The 15,678-nt window shown below is 39.6% G+C and overlaps 1 protein-coding gene across 5 annotated transcripts in view; it reads right to left on the reverse strand.

The window, feature by feature from the left end:
* The window catches only part of FOXJ3 (forkhead box J3), a 154,898-nt gene that overhangs the window by 105,388 nt on the left and 33,832 nt on the right, over positions 1-15,678 (reverse strand). Inside the window, exon 1 of one of the 5 annotated variants that reach the window (XM_045064327.1) lies at positions 11,147-11,168. The exons of 3 other annotated variants lie outside the window; for them this stretch is intronic. The gene's annotated coding sequence lies outside the window, so the exon portion shown is untranslated. Of the gene's footprint in view, positions 1-2,668; positions 2,781-11,146; positions 11,169-15,678 lie in introns of those variants that run through there. One more of the 5 variants, XM_045064329.1, reaches the window with a different exon arrangement.

Below are 15,678 nucleotides of genomic sequence, written 5' to 3' on the forward strand. Positions count from 1 at the left end.
GGCTCTCTGAAGACACAATAGCTACTGCTCCAGTGTCATCTTGCATCATAAGGTGATCTTTGAAAATGGAAGCCATACACTGAGAACAGAGGAGCAGAGAGAAGGAATCGGGTCCCTGAGTCTTTTGTGAAGCAATTGTGAAGCTGCCATCTGAGCCCTGAACTGCTCACCTTCCAGACTTATGTGCTTAACTACCATAAAAAGATATCACCAGTGGATGAATGCAATTCTTAACAAAAGTCAAATCTGGCATATGGAAGTGGGGAACACAAGAAAACCTAAAGTAAGACACTCTTTTTTTTTTTTTTTAAAGATTTTACTGATGCGGGGCTTGATCCCAGGACACTGGGATCATGACCTGAGCCAAAGGCTGAGGCTTTTAACCCTCTGAGCCACCCAGGCGCCCCAAGTAAGACACTCTTAAAGGAGAGGTTGATAAGGCAAACATTAACTCTGATACTGCAGTGACAAAGAGTGACAGGATTTGGTCAAATCTGGCCATCTACATTAAGTTAGAAAGCAAACCACAGGCCAGCTAAGGCTACTGCAAGAAGAGAAATACAGAAAAAATTTAGAACGTTGGCATGCGTTGGCTCCTTCTTGTCACTTAAAGTCCTGAGAGATAAACAAACTGCGATTAGAGCTGCAAGCAGAGGGAGAAAAATGCAGATTTGCTAAGGGAGGTAACTCCCTGCCTATGGCCTGCAATTTAAGCTAACAGTCCTATAATTTAAAGCCTTGCATAGCTGAAAAAACACCAAATGCTTCTGAACCAGCAAACTGAAGTAATTAAATGGTAGCTGCAAAACTGCGGCCAAAACTACCAGAGAAGACTGGTACCTTGCCACACAAAGCAATATCATAACAGTATTTTCTTTCCACCCCTGTTTTCCACCATTGTTTCAAATGGCCTCATCAGAACCATCTTTCCCTTAAAAGCCAGAAGAGGTCAATGAACTTGGATGGGGAAAAAATACTGTTTATTTCCACTAACTTGTAACCAAAATTTAGCATTTCCTTTAATTATGAAACTAGACAACACCATCATAGCACTAACAGTACTTGCAACTTGGCCAGCAACAAAAATCACAAATGTATTCTTCTCACATGCAGATGTTGCAGAATCTCAACTTTTAAACTTAACTACTTAAAAATTATGCTGGTGTATTAGATTTGCCACTAGATCTTTTATTTACTGTTATTTAATGTTTAACATTACTATGTTTCAAAGTTAATATTTTGCTAACCATATTTCAATATAATTGGTTTCCTTTGTAATCCTAAGTACTTTATTCTGTGAATTTTGAGACATTATCCTGAGTCGGATTCACAGGTTTCACGAGACTGTGGAAGGGCCTCCATGGCACCAAAACAAGACTGGAAATTCCTGGGGTACATGGAGAACAAAGAGCACAGTCTTCACACTGAAAAATTCTGTCTGGACAGGCATTGCAGATCAAAGCAGCAAAAAGTCTAGAAACTAAATATTTTAAGATAATTGTATGGAAGGTGGGGGGAGAAAAAGAGACTAGACTGCAAAGGCCTCTTAAGTTTCCAAAATAATACCCAAGCTCATCAACAAGCAGTGAGCTATAAAAGCTACACATTTCCCAGAAAGGGCATCTTCACTTATATTCATCTCAGATGTGGCCACGGAAGATAATGGAAAAGGTAGACCTTCCACAAGGCATAGGAGACAATGGAAGCCCTACCAAAGAGCAAAATTAAGGAACTTATCACATTGTCAAGGAATCACTGTCACTCCTACCCAATAAGATTCTATAATGAGCTAATACTATTGAGTGTTTCCCATTATCCCCTTTTCTGAATATTACCTTTTATTGCTGTTATCCTAATTCTTTCTCCACCACTATATATTAGGTAGAATGTAAATAACTTATTTTTTGTTTATAGATCTTTGAAAAACAGGAAGCCACACCAGCATCTGATGAAAGAGACACTACCTCAAGAGCTGAGATTTTGAGGCGCCGAGGAGGCTCAGTGGGTTAAAGCCTCTGCCTTCGGCTCAGGTCATGATCCCAGGGTCCTGGGATCAAGCCCCGCATTAGGCTCTCTGCTCAGCAGGGAGCCTGCTCCCTCCTCTCTCTCTGCCTGCCTCTCTGCCTACTTGTGATCTCTGTCTGTCAAATAAATAAATAAAATCTTAAAAAAAAAAAAGTGTTGAGGGGAGGAGTCAAGAGGGCAGAGTAGTAGCAGGCTGAGACTACTTCAGGTAGCAGGAGATCAGCTAGCTAGCTTATCTAAAGATTACAAACACCTACAAATGCAACGGGAGACTGAAGAGAAGAACAGCAATTCTAGAAACAGAAAATCAACCACTTTCTGAAAGGTAGGACTGGCATAGAAGTAAATACAAAGCGACGAAAGTTAGAACGCATGGGAGGGGCCAGCTCCCGGCAAGCGGCAGAGCATCGGAGCACAAAATCGGGACTTTTAAAAGTCCGCTCCGCTGAGGGACATCGCTCCAGAGGCTAAACCCGGGTGAAGCCCACGCGGGGTCGGCGTGGCCTCAGGTCCCGCAGGGTCACAGAAGGATGTGTGTGGGGGGGGGGGGGGGTATCTGAGTGTCACAGAGCTTGCAGGTATCAGAACGGGGAAGCCGGCTACAGAGACATAGCCAAGGAGTGAGCTCTCAGCTCGGGATTACCTTGAACCGGTCGCAGAGCTCACCGCTGGGAGCAGGGCCGGAGGCCAGGGAGACAGGAGTAATTGGGCGCTATTCTCTGAGGGCGCACTGAGGAGTGGGGCCCTGAGCCCTCGGCTCCTCTAGGGTGGAGACTGGGAGGCCGCCAATTTCATTCCCGTCCTCCAGAACTCTATGGAGAGCGCTCAGGAACAAAAGTTCCCAAAAAGCAAACCAAGTGGATTACTCAGCCCGGCCCCTGGTAAGGGCGGTGCAATTCTGCCTGGGGCAAAGACACTTGAGAATCACTACAACAGGCCCCTCCCCCAGAAGATCAACAAGAAACCCAGCCAGGATCAAGTTTACCTACCAAGGAGTGCAGTTTCAATACCAAGGAGAGCAGCCGAATTCCAGAGGAAGAGAAAGCAAAGCACGGAACTCATGGCTTTCTCCCCATGATTCTTTAGTCTTGCAGTTAATTTAGTCTTTTTTTCTTTTTCAATTTTTTTTCTTCTTCTGCTAGATTTTTTTTAACTTTTACCCTTTTCTTTTTTTAATGTTTTTTAACTAGTTTATCTAATATATATTTTTTTCTTTCTTTTTTATATTTTTTCTTTATTTGTTTTATCTTTTTAATTCTTTTTTTTTTCTGAACCTCTTTTTAATCCCCGTTCTCCCGCCAACGATTTGGGATCTCTTCTGATTTGCTTAAAACATATTTTCCTGGGGTCTTTGCCACCCTTTTAGTATTTTACTTGCACCTTTATATACTCTTACCTGGGCAAAATGACAAGGCGGAAAAATTCACCACAAAAAAAAAAAGAACAAGAGGAAGTACCAAAGGCTAGGGACCTAATCAATACAGACATTGGTAATATGTCAGATCCAGAGTTCAGAATGACAATTCTCAAGGTTCTAGCCGGGCTCGAAAAAGGCATGGAAGATATTAGAGAAACCATCTCGGGAGATATAAAAACTCTATTTGGAGAAATAAAAGAACTAAAATCTAACCAAGTTGAAATCAAAAACGCTATTAATGAGGTGCAATCAAAAATGGAGGCTCTCACTGCTAGGATAAATGAGGCAGAAGAAAGAATTAGGAATATAGAAGACCAAATGACAGATAACAAAGAAGCTGAGCAAAAGAGGGACAAACAGCTACTGGACCACGAGGGGAGAATTTGAGAGATAAGTGACACTATAAGACGAAACAACATTAGAATAATTGGGATTCCAGAAGAAGAAGAAAGAGAGAGGGGAGCAGAAGGTATATTGGACAGAATTATTGGAGAGAATTTCCCGAATATGGCAAAGGGAAAAAGCATCAAAATCCAGGAGGTGCAGAGAACCCCCCTCAAAATCAATAAGAACAGGTCCATACCTCATCACCTAATAGTAAAATTTACAAGTCTGAGTGACAAAGAGAAAATCCTGAAAGCAGCCTGGGAAAAGAAGTCTGTAACATACAATGGTAAAAATATTAGATTGGCAGCAGACTTATCCACAGAGACCTGGCAGGACAGAAAGAACTGGCGTGATATATTCAGAGCACTAAACAAAAGAAACATGCAGCCAAGAATACTATATCCAGCTAAGCTATCATTCAAAATAGAAGGAGAGATAAAATGCTTCCAGGACAAACAAAAACTGAAAGAATTTGCAAACACCAAACCAGCTCTACAGGAAATATTGAAAGGGGTCCTCTAAGCAAAGAGAGAACCTAAAAGTAGTAGATCAGAAAAGAACAGAGACAATATACAGTAACAGTCACCTTATAGGCAATACAATGGCACTAAGTTCATATCTCTCAATAGTTACCCTGAATGTCAATGGGCTAAAGGTCCCAATCAAAAGACACGGGGTATCAGAATGGATAAAAAAACAAAACCCATCTATATGTTACCTACAAGAAACTCACTTTAGACCCGAAGACACCTGGAGATTTAAAGTGAGGGGGTGGAAAACAATTTACCATGCTAATGGACATCAGAAGAAAGCAGGAGTGGCAATCCTTATATCAGATCAATTAGATTTTAAGCCAAAGACTATAATAAGAGATGAAGAAGGACACTACATCATACTCAAAGGATCTGTCCAACAAGAAGATCTAACAATTTTAAATATCTATGCCCCTAACGTGGTAGCAACCAACTATATAAACCAATTAATAACAAAATCAAAGAAACACATCAACAATAATACAATAATAGTAGGGGATTTTAACACTCCCCTCACTGAAATGGACAGATCATCCAAGCAAAAGATCAACAAGGAAATAAAGGCCTTAAATGACACACTGGACAAGATGGACATCACAGATATATTCAGAACATTTCATCCCAAAGCAACAGAATACACATTCTTCTCTAGTGCACATGGAACATTCTCCAGAATAGATCACATCCTCGGTCCTAAATCAGGACTCAACCGGGATCAAAAGACTGGGATCATTCCCTGCATATTTTCAGACCACAATGCTCTAAAGCTAGAACTCAACCACAAAAGGAAGTTTGAAAAGAACCCAAATACATGGAGACTAAACAGAATCCTTCTAAAGAATGAATGGGTCAACCAGGAAATTAAAGAAGAATTGAAAAAAAATTCATGGAAACAAATGATAATGAAAACACAATGGTTCAAAGCACAACGGTTCAAAATCTGTGGGACACAACAAAGCGCAGTCCTGAGAGGAAAATATATAGCGATACAAGCCTTTCTCAAGAAACAAGAAAGGTCTCAGGTACACAACTTAACCCTACACCTAAAGGAGCTGGAGAAAGAACAAGAAAGAAACCCTAAACCCAGCAGGAGAAGAGAAATCATAAAGATCAGAGCAGAAATCAATGAAATAGAAACAAAAAAAAACCCCAACAGAATAAATCAATGAAACTAGGAGCTGGTTCTTTGAAAGAATTAATAAGATTGATAAACCCCCGGCCAGATTTATCAAAAAGAAAAGAGAAAGGACCCAAATAAATAAAATCATGAATGAAAGAGGAGAGATCCCAACTAACACCAAAGAAATACAGACAATTACAAGAACATACTATGAGCAACTCTACGCCAACAAATTTGACAATCTGGAAGAAATGGATGCATTCCTAGAGACATATAAACTACCACAACTGAACCAGGAAGAAATAGAAAACTTGAACAGACCCATAACCAATAAGGAGATTGAAACAGTCATCAAAAATCTCCAAACAAACAAAAGCCCAGGGACAGATGGCTTCCCAGGGAAATTGTACCAAACATTTAAAGAAGAACTAATTCCTATTCTCCTGAAACTGTTCCAAAAAATAGAAATGGAAGGAAAACTTCCAAACTCATTTTATGAGGCCAGCATCACCTTGATCCCAATACCAGACAAGAATTCCATCAAAAAAAGAGAACTAGACCAATATCCTTGATGAACACAGATGCCAAAATTCTCACCAAATTACTAGCCAATAGGATTCAACAGTACATTAAAAGGATTATTCACCATGACCAATTGGGATTTATTCCAGGGCTGCAAGGTTGGTTCAACATCTGCAAATCAATCAATGTGATACAACACATTAATAAAAGAAAGAACAAGAACCATATGATACTCTCAATAGATACTGAAAAAGCATTTGACAAAGTACAGCATCCCTTCCTGATCAAAACTCTTCAAAGTGTAGGGATAGAGGGCACATACCTCAATATTATCAAAGCCATCTATGAAAAACCCACCGCAAATATCATTCTCAATGGAGAAAAACTGAAAGCTTTTCCTCTAAGGTCAGGAACACGGCAGGGATGTCCATTATCACCACTGCTATTCAACACAGTACTAGAAGTCCTAGCCTCAGCAATCAGACAACAAAAGGAAATTAAAGAAATGGAACAAATAATCCTAAAATTTATATGGAACCAGAAATGATCTCGAATAGCCAAAGGAATATTGAAGAAGAAAGTTAAAGTTGGTGGCATCACAGTTCCAGACTTCAAGCTCTATTACAAAGCTGTCATCATCAAGACAGCATGGTACTGGCACAAAAACATCCAAATCGGCAAAGAAGAAGTCAAACTATCACTCTTCACAGAGGAAAAGATACTATATGTGGAAAACCCAAAAGACTCCACTCCAGAACTGCTAGAACTTGTACAGGAATTCAGTAAAGTGTCAGGATATAAAATCAATGCACAGAAATCAGTTGCATTTCTCTACACCAACAACAAGACAGAAAAAGAGAAATTAAGGAGTCAATCCCGTTTACAATTGCACCCAAAATTATAAGATACCTAGGAATAAACCTAACCAAAGAGGCTAAGAATCTATACTCAGAAAACTATAAAGTACTCATGAAAGAAATTGAGGAAGACACAAAGAAATGGAAAAATGTTCCATGCTCCTGGATTGGAAGAATAAATATTGTGAAAATGTCCATGCTACCTAAAGCAATCTACACATTTAATGCAATTCCTACCAAAGTACCATCCATCTTTTTCAAAGAAATGGAACAAATAATTCTAAAATTTATATGGAACCAGAAATGACCTCGAATAGCCAAAGGAATATTGAAAAAGAAAGCTAAAGTTGGTGGCATCACAGTTCCGGACTTCAAGCTCTATTACAAAGCTGTCATCATCAAGACAGCATGGTACTGGCACAAAAACAGACATATAGATCAATGGAACAGAATAGAGAGCCCAGAAATAGACCCTCAACTCTATGGTCAACTATTCTTCAACAAAGCAGGAAAGAATGTCCAATGGAAAAAAGACAGCCTCTTCAACAAATGGTGTTGGGAAAATTGGACAGCCACATGCAGATAAATGAAACTGGACCATTTCCTTACACCACACACAAAAATAGACTCCAAATGGATGAAAGACCTCAATGTGAGAAAGGAATCCATCAAAATCCTTGAGGAGAACACAGGCAGCAACCTCTCTGACCTCAGCCGCAGCATCATCTTCCTAGGAACATCGCCAAAGGCAAGGGAAGCAAGGGCAAAAATGAACTATTGGGACTTCATCAAGATCAAAACCTTTTGCACAGCAAAGGAAACCAAACCAAACCAAAAGACAACTGACAGAATGGGAGAAGATATCTGCAAATGACATAGCAGATAAAAGACTAGTGTCCAAAATCTATAAAGAACTTAGCAAACTCAACACCTAAAGAACAAATAATCCAATCAAGAAATGGGCAGAAGACATGAACAGACATTTCTGCAAGGAAGACATCCAGATGGCCAAAAGACACATGAAAAACTCCTCCACATCACTCGGCATCAGGGAAATACAAATCAAAACCACAATGAGATATCACCTCACACCAGTCAGAATGGCTAAAATTAACAAGTCAGGAAATGACAGCTGCAGGCGAGGATGCGGAGAAAGGAGAACCCTCCTACACTGTCGGTGGGAATGCAAGCTGGTGCAACCACTCTGGAAAACAGCATGGAGGTTCCTCAAAATGTTGAAAATAGAACTACCCTATGACCCAGCAATTGCACTACTGGGTATTTACCATAAAGATACAAACATCGTGATCCGAAGGGGCACGTGCACCCGAATGTTTATAGCAGCAATGTCTACAATAGCCAAACTATGGAAAGAACCTAGATGTCCATCATCAGATGACTGGATAAAGAAGATGTGGTATATATACACAATGGAATACTATGCAGTCATCAAAAGAAATGAAATCTTGCCATTTGCGATGATGTGGATGGAACTAGAGGGTATCATGCTTAGCAAAATAAGTCAAGCAGAGAAAGACACTATCACATGATCTCCCTCATATGAGGAAGTGGAGATGCAACATGGGGGGGTTAGGGGGCAGGAGAAGAATAAATGAAACATGATGGGATTGGGAGGGAGACAAACCATAAGTGACTCGTAATCTCACAAAACAAACTGAGGGTTGCTGGGGGAAGGGGGGTTGGGAGAAGGGGGGTGGGGTTATGGACATTGGGGAGTGTATGTGCTATGGTGAGTGCTGTGAAATGTGTAAACCCAGCGATTCACAGACCTGTACCCCTGGGGATAAAAATATATTATATGTTTATTAAATAAATAAATAAATAAATAAATTTTTAAAAATTGTTAAAAAAAAAAAAAAGAGCTGAGTTTTTCAGCTAATTATCATAACTGGATAAAACTCTGGGTTGTCTCCCTTGGGAAAAGATGAAGAGTTGTGGCACTCTACTGAATGAACCAGCCAGGCCCCCAGAATTTTCCAAATTTTAAATGGCTCTCACTCTTGGTGGCTTTAAACTTTCATGTCCTACATGACACAGTAACTGTTTAGCAGCCTCAATGAAATGACTAAAGTGACCCAGAAAGGATTAGGTATTAAAATTTTGTTGGTAGACTACATATGAGAACTAAGAACATGCCTTTCCCCATAGAGTAAGATGATATGATGATTCCTGAAGTAGCAGAAAACTAATCTCCACGAAGGTATGAATAACTGAGCCTTTTAAACTTCCTATAAGCAATGACCTTTTTAAAAAAATAACCTGAAAAATCCTCACTAGTTTGAAGTGAAAAAACAGGTGGAAGAATCATAATTTGGGAGAAGGAATCCAATACACAGATAGTAGGTCACTCTTCAAACTTTTTGACTTTCACAACTTCTCTTCCCCCCTAAAATTCCAAGAATAGTCATAAAACAGCTAATGCAAAAATCTCGGAGATTTAGGGCGCCCAGGTGGGCTCAGTTGGTTAAGCAGCTGCCTTCAGTTTAGGTTATGATCCCACAATCCCAGGATCAAGCCTCCATCAGGCTCCCTGCTCAGCAGATTCTGCTTCTCCCTCTGACCCTCGCCTCTCTCATGTTCTCTCTCTCTCTCAAATAAATACAAATCTTTCAAAAAAAAAAAATAGAAAAATCTGGGAGATTTAGTGAGACAACTATAATTTGTAAAACTATTATGATAGAAGAGCTATTTACCATAAAATCTGAGATGAAAAAGAACCTCATTCAGTCATTTTCTAAAGTCCTAGTATTAACTATTTTGAAGACTAAGAATATTCTTTAAGATCTCCACGGGGAGAAAATTTCACAACTTAATCTGTTCTAAGATATATAACTCTAAGGTATGTGTTGGGGTTTTTTGTTTGTTTTTTGGTTTGGGGGTTTTCTTAAGATTTTATTTATTTGACAGAGAAACACAGCAAGAGAGGGAACACAGCAGGCAGAGTGGGAGAAGGACAAGCAGGCTTCCTAGCGAACAGGGAGCCCGATACGGGGCTTGACCCCAGGACCCTGGCATCATGACCTGAGCCAAAGGCAGACACTTAACTGACTGTGCCACTCAGGTACCCCTAAGGTATGTGTTTTTTTTAAAAAAAAGGTTTAACTGGCCAGGCGGGCACCTGGCTGGCTCATCTGATAAAGCATACAACTCCTGATCTTGGGGTCATGAATTTGAGCCCTATCTTGGGCAAAGAGATTATTTTAAAAATAAATAATTCTTTTTAAAAGATTAAAAGTTTTTTTTTTTAATGTTATATATTTATTTGACAGACAGAGATCACAAGTAGGCAGAGAGGCAGGCAGAGAGAGAGAGGAGGAAGCAGGCTCTCTGCCAAGCAGAGAGCCCAATGCAGGGCTCGATCCCAGGACCCTGAGATCATGACCTGACCCAAAGGCAGTGGCTTAACCCACTGAGCCACGCAGGTGCCCCAAGATTAAAAGTTTTAACTGGCTAATCTAGATCTCCCTTGCTATGAAGAATATTTCTTTAAATTCTTTCTTGGAAAATGAGAACTGGTCAGAGTTCTATTCATAAGGATGCTTCACATATTTTACAATATTAACACAGCTTAGAATCCGTTTTCTGTAGGTTTGAAGTCCAGAACTTCTCCAACAGGATCTGAATTTGGAACCCTAATAAATTAACTGCTCTTTTCTAGACTCTCTCCAAATTACTCTACATATATTCTTAGATTCATAAAACTGTATTCTAAGTTCATACAAGCCATATTCCTACTTAGAACTCCATTCAGACTACAAACTTAGGGATCATGTGGTCAAAATATATTTGTATGTTTAATTCTCATCTTAGCTATCTTTTGTTCCATAATGTAGGAAGGAAAAAATAAACATTTCTGGGCATTAACCACTCAACTGTATTCTGTCATCAAGTAAGTACTGTATTTTGCATTTAAATCTCATCTACTGGAATCTGTCTCTGAGTAGCTAGAAAAACTGATGAACACTAGTTCCTTTAACACAAGAACACTAAAAGCCATCTTTGTAGCTGTTAAACACAGAGGGGTACCTAGGTGGCTCAGACAGTTAAGCGTTTGACTCTTTTTGTGTGTGTGTTCGACTCTTGATTTTGGCTCGGGGTCCTGGGATCAAACCCTGTGTTGGGCTCCATGCTGCTGAGCTTTGAGCCTTCTCAGGATTCTTTCTCTCCCTTTCCATCCCCCACCCCAACCCTCCCTCACCCCACTCATGTGCACCGTGTGTGTGCTCACTCTCTCTTAAACAAAAAATTAAAAACCCTGGGGCACCTGGGTGGCTTGGTTGGTTAAATTCTGCCTTCTGCTCAGGTCATGATTCCAGGCTTCTAGGATCAAGTGCCATGTCGGGCTCCCTGCTCAGTGGGGAGTCTGCTTCTCTCTCTCCTCCTGCTTTTTCTCTGGGTTGCTCTCTCTCAAATAAAATCTTCAAAAACAAGGTTAAAAACCCAGAATCTGCCGTTAATACACCTTATACTTAGTTTAAAATACAGGTATGTATAATATACATATAATAAAAGTCCTCTGAGTAACACATATCCATCCACTGGTTCATCCTATCTCATTAAAGTATCTATACTAGGGGCGCCTGGGTGGCTCAGTGGATAAAGTGTCTATACTAACCTCTCTACAATCCTACTCACTACACATTATACCAGTAGTCTGGCATCAGTGCTGGCAGAAGCTAACATTCATAGAAGGTAATCCTGTCTTTTTAGGGTTAAGTATGATGCACAGAAAATACTAAATAGCTTAAACTCTACATGTGATGTCTAGGATTCAGCTGTCCTCAAAGTGTGGTCCAGAAACCCTTTCAGGGAATCCGAAGGGTCAAAACATTTTCATAATAAGATGTTATCTGCCTTTTCCACTCTAATCCTCTGATAAGTGTACAGTGGAGCTTTTCACATGCCATGTGATGGGTGTTACCACATCAGACTGAATGCACAGGCAGAATGAGAATCCAGCTCTATTAAATCAGTTTTTAAAATTTGCAAAAATGTTGGGAACCCTGGTGGCTCAGTCAGTTAAGCATCTGTCTTTGGCTCAGGTCATGATTCCAAGGTCCTGGTATCAAGGCGCACATCAGAGTCCTTGCTCAGCATGGAGCCTACTTCTCCCTCTGCCTGCCACTCACCTGCTTGCGTTCTCTCTCTCTCTGGCAAATAAATAAAATCTTTAAAAACTAAAAGAAAATTTTTAAGAATTTGCAAAACTGTAAAGCAATGCTAACCTTACTTTGTTTTGTTTTGGAAAATATAGTTAATGTTTCATAAAACATGTCTTTGTTAACATATTGTGGGTTTGCTGTCATTTCTATGTAAATTAATAAATATTTTAATTTCCTCTTAGTTTTAATTACTAATGCAATACATTTTAATAGATACAACACATAAACAAAAGCTCCTTGGATACTAAGTAATTTTTGAGACCAAAAACTTAAGAACCATGTTACAATAACTCATCAACTCAAAGGCCAAAGATTACAGTTTCCAGTACAGTACAAATGTAATGAAGAATAAGGGCTTCTGAGTCACTCAAAAAGCTTGAATTCTCACTCTCCCACTTATTAAATGCATCCCTAGACAAGGCTAACAAACAGATCTGCTGTGAGTAGTAAACGTGGAACACCATAATACAGAGTTAATGTCTGGCATAGAGTAGACATTCAAAAATTACAACTATTAGGGGCGCCTGGATGGCCCAGTGGGTTAAAGCCTCTGCCTTTGGCTCAGGTCATGATCCCAGGGTTCTGGGATCGAGCCCCTGCTCAGCAGAGAGCCTGCTTCCCCCCTCTCTCTTTCTGTCTGCCAAATAAATAAAATCTTTTTTTAAAAAATTACAACTATTAGACACCTTAAAAAAAAGGGGGGGGGTGCCTGGATGGCTCAGTTGCTAAGCATCTGCCTTCAGCTCAGATCCTAAGGGTCCTGGAATAGAGACCAACATCGGGCTCCCTGCTCATCAGGAAGCCTGCTTCTCCCTCTCCCACTCCACCTGCTTGTGTTCCCTCTCTCACTGTGTCTCTGTCAAATAAATAAAATCTTTAAAAAAAAAAAAAAAGATATGCTTGCTTGTTTCCTCCTTTGTCAATGAAATCTGCACAGTGTAGAACATACAACAAAATGGGTTCCACATTGTGGAACGCCTGGGTGGCTCAATTCAGTGTCTGCCATTGGCTCAGGCTGTGATCCCAGGACCCTGAGATCAAGTCCCCTCGCCCCTGAAAGCCTGCTTTTTCCTCTCCCTCTGCCCCCCACCCCCAGCTCATGCTTGCTCTTTCTCACTCTCTCTCAGGTAATAACTCAAATCTTTAAAAATAAATAAAGTTCAGTATCATTTATGTTTCCCTGGCCACAAGAAGTAGGTAACATCAGGCTTTTCATGAGGTGCACAGAATCTGAAAAGGCCAAAAATCAACCTCTTAATTTCCTTTAAGTCATCTTAAATAGGCAATCTGATATACAGCTATTTAACAATACAGAGTATCTGTAATATGTATAAATTACTTGAGTCACAGTTGTTCTCAGAGTATCATATAAGATTAGATTACTCATAGATCTACTACTCTTAGATTCCTTGTTACAATTTCAAGTATGACTAAGTTAAAAAAAAAAAAATTAGACTGAACTCAGTCTATTACACTAAATAGACTTCAAGTTTTCATAAGAAATGGACCAAAAATTTTAAAGAGTGAATAGAGAGGCAGGGAGCTGGGTGGAGAAGACACTCAATTCTAAACTTTAAAACAGTAATCACTGAAAGAGAGAAAAACTACAGAACTAGGGTGCCTGGATGGCTCAGTGGGTTGGGCCACTGCCTTCGGCTCGGGTCATGATCTCAGGGTCCTGGGATCGAGTCCTACATCGGGCTCTCTGCTCTGCAGAGGGCCTGCTTCCCTCTCTCTCTCTGCCTGCCTCTCTGTCTACTTGTGATCTCTGTCTGTAAAGTAAATAAATAAAATCTTTAAAAATTAAAAATAAATAAATAAATAAACTACAGAACTATTCCAAAGGTATATTCATTAATTCCAAAAAATAAGTGGGAATGAGTTAAGCTAGACTCTGAAGGAATTTCACCATGAGTCAATTGACCATACGATCAAAATCTAAATGAACAGACCTTCCATTCTAAGAGCACATCAATCATTGTCAGTTTATATAACAAATCAATACTGATTATCATTCCATAGTGTGAAAAGGTTTGAAAAGGACTAACTTCCATAGAAATCCCAGTGCTATTTAGGGTACAACATTACCAGTAATCTATAAAAAGCTGCTCAGCTTAAACTTAGCAGACCCTAAGGAAGTCTCTCTGCCTAGAGATTTATTCTGCTTGTTCTACTATTGGCTCCTAAAGACCCCACATTTTTGTTTCTATTTCTTGTTTCTTGTCTTCATCACTTCAAAGTTTCTCAGCTTTGCTGCCTTTAACAGACTTTATCCTTTTTCTTCTCATCAAGCACAGCAACTTCTTCCATAAATCATCACTATCTTTTCTTAATGAAATGACCTGTTTCCTCACATGTGCTCACATTCTTCACCATCTTCTAAAAATTTACTTTGCAGTTTATAAATATGAGTTTTTCTTTACCTCAACTTCCAACCCGCCACTAAACAGATACTTGATTATCAGGTTCTTTTATCAACTTGAAGAGAACAGAGTACTTATGCCCACCAGATTTTAAGACACTATAACCAACACAAGTGGTTTTAGTACAAGGACAGACATATAAATCAACAGAACAGGGTCCAAAAACGAACCCACCCATGTACATCAACTGATTTATTATTATAATTATTCTTATTAAAGTATCGTTGAGGGCACCTGGGTGGCTCAGTGGGGTAAGCCGCTGCCTTCGGCTCAGGTCATGATCTCAGGGTCCCGCATTGGGCTCTCTGCTCAGCAGGGAGCCTGCTTTCCTCTATCTCTCTCTCTCTCTCTGCCTGCCTCTCTTGTCTACTTGTGATTTCTCTCTGTCAAATAAATAAATAAAATCTTAAAAAAAAAAAAGTATCGTTGACATACAATGTTTTATTAGTTTCAGGTGTACAATATACTGATTCCACAATTCAATGTTACTCAATGCTCACCACAGTAAATACAGTTACCAGTAATAACATTACTACAATATTACTACCTATATTTCCTATGCTATACTTTTCATTTCTATGACTTATTTATTTTGTAACTGGAATTCTATACCTCTTAATCCCTTTCACTTACTTCACTGATCAACTGATTTTTTTTTTTTTTTAAAGGTTTTATTTATTTATTTGACAGAGAGAAATCACAAGTAGATGGAGAGGCAGGCAGAGAGAGAGAGAGAGAGAAGCAGGCTCCCTGCCGAGCAGAGAGCCCGATGCGGGACTCGATCCCAGGACCCTGAGATCATGACCTGAGCCGAAGGCAGCGGCTTAACCCACTGAGCCACCCAGGCGCCCTGATCAACTGATTTTTGATCAAGGTGCCACATTAGGAAAGACCATCCAAAAAATGATGCTAAAACAATTGGTTATCTATATCAGAAAAACATAAACAGTATCCCTTATCTCACATCATATACAAAAACCTGCAAAGTGAATTACAGAAAGTAAAAGCTAAAACTAGAAGACATCTAGAAGAAGTAAGAGAAAATCTTTGTAACATTTGGTTAAGCAAATATTTCCCAGATAGGACATGAAAAAAAAATTGCAATTCATAAAAGAAAACAATTGGCAAGCTGGACTTTAACAAAATTAAAAACTTCTGCCCTTCAAAGACACCACTAGGAGAATAAAAGGACAAGCGACGGACTGGAAGAA

The sequence above is a fragment of the Mustela putorius genome, unplaced genomic scaffold (genome assembly GCF_011764305.1).
Source record: "Mustela putorius furo isolate JIRA1106 unplaced genomic scaffold, ASM1176430v1.1 tig00003853_pilon_pilon_pilon, whole genome shotgun sequence".
Classification (NCBI taxonomy): domain Eukaryota; kingdom Metazoa; phylum Chordata; class Mammalia; order Carnivora; family Mustelidae; genus Mustela; species Mustela putorius.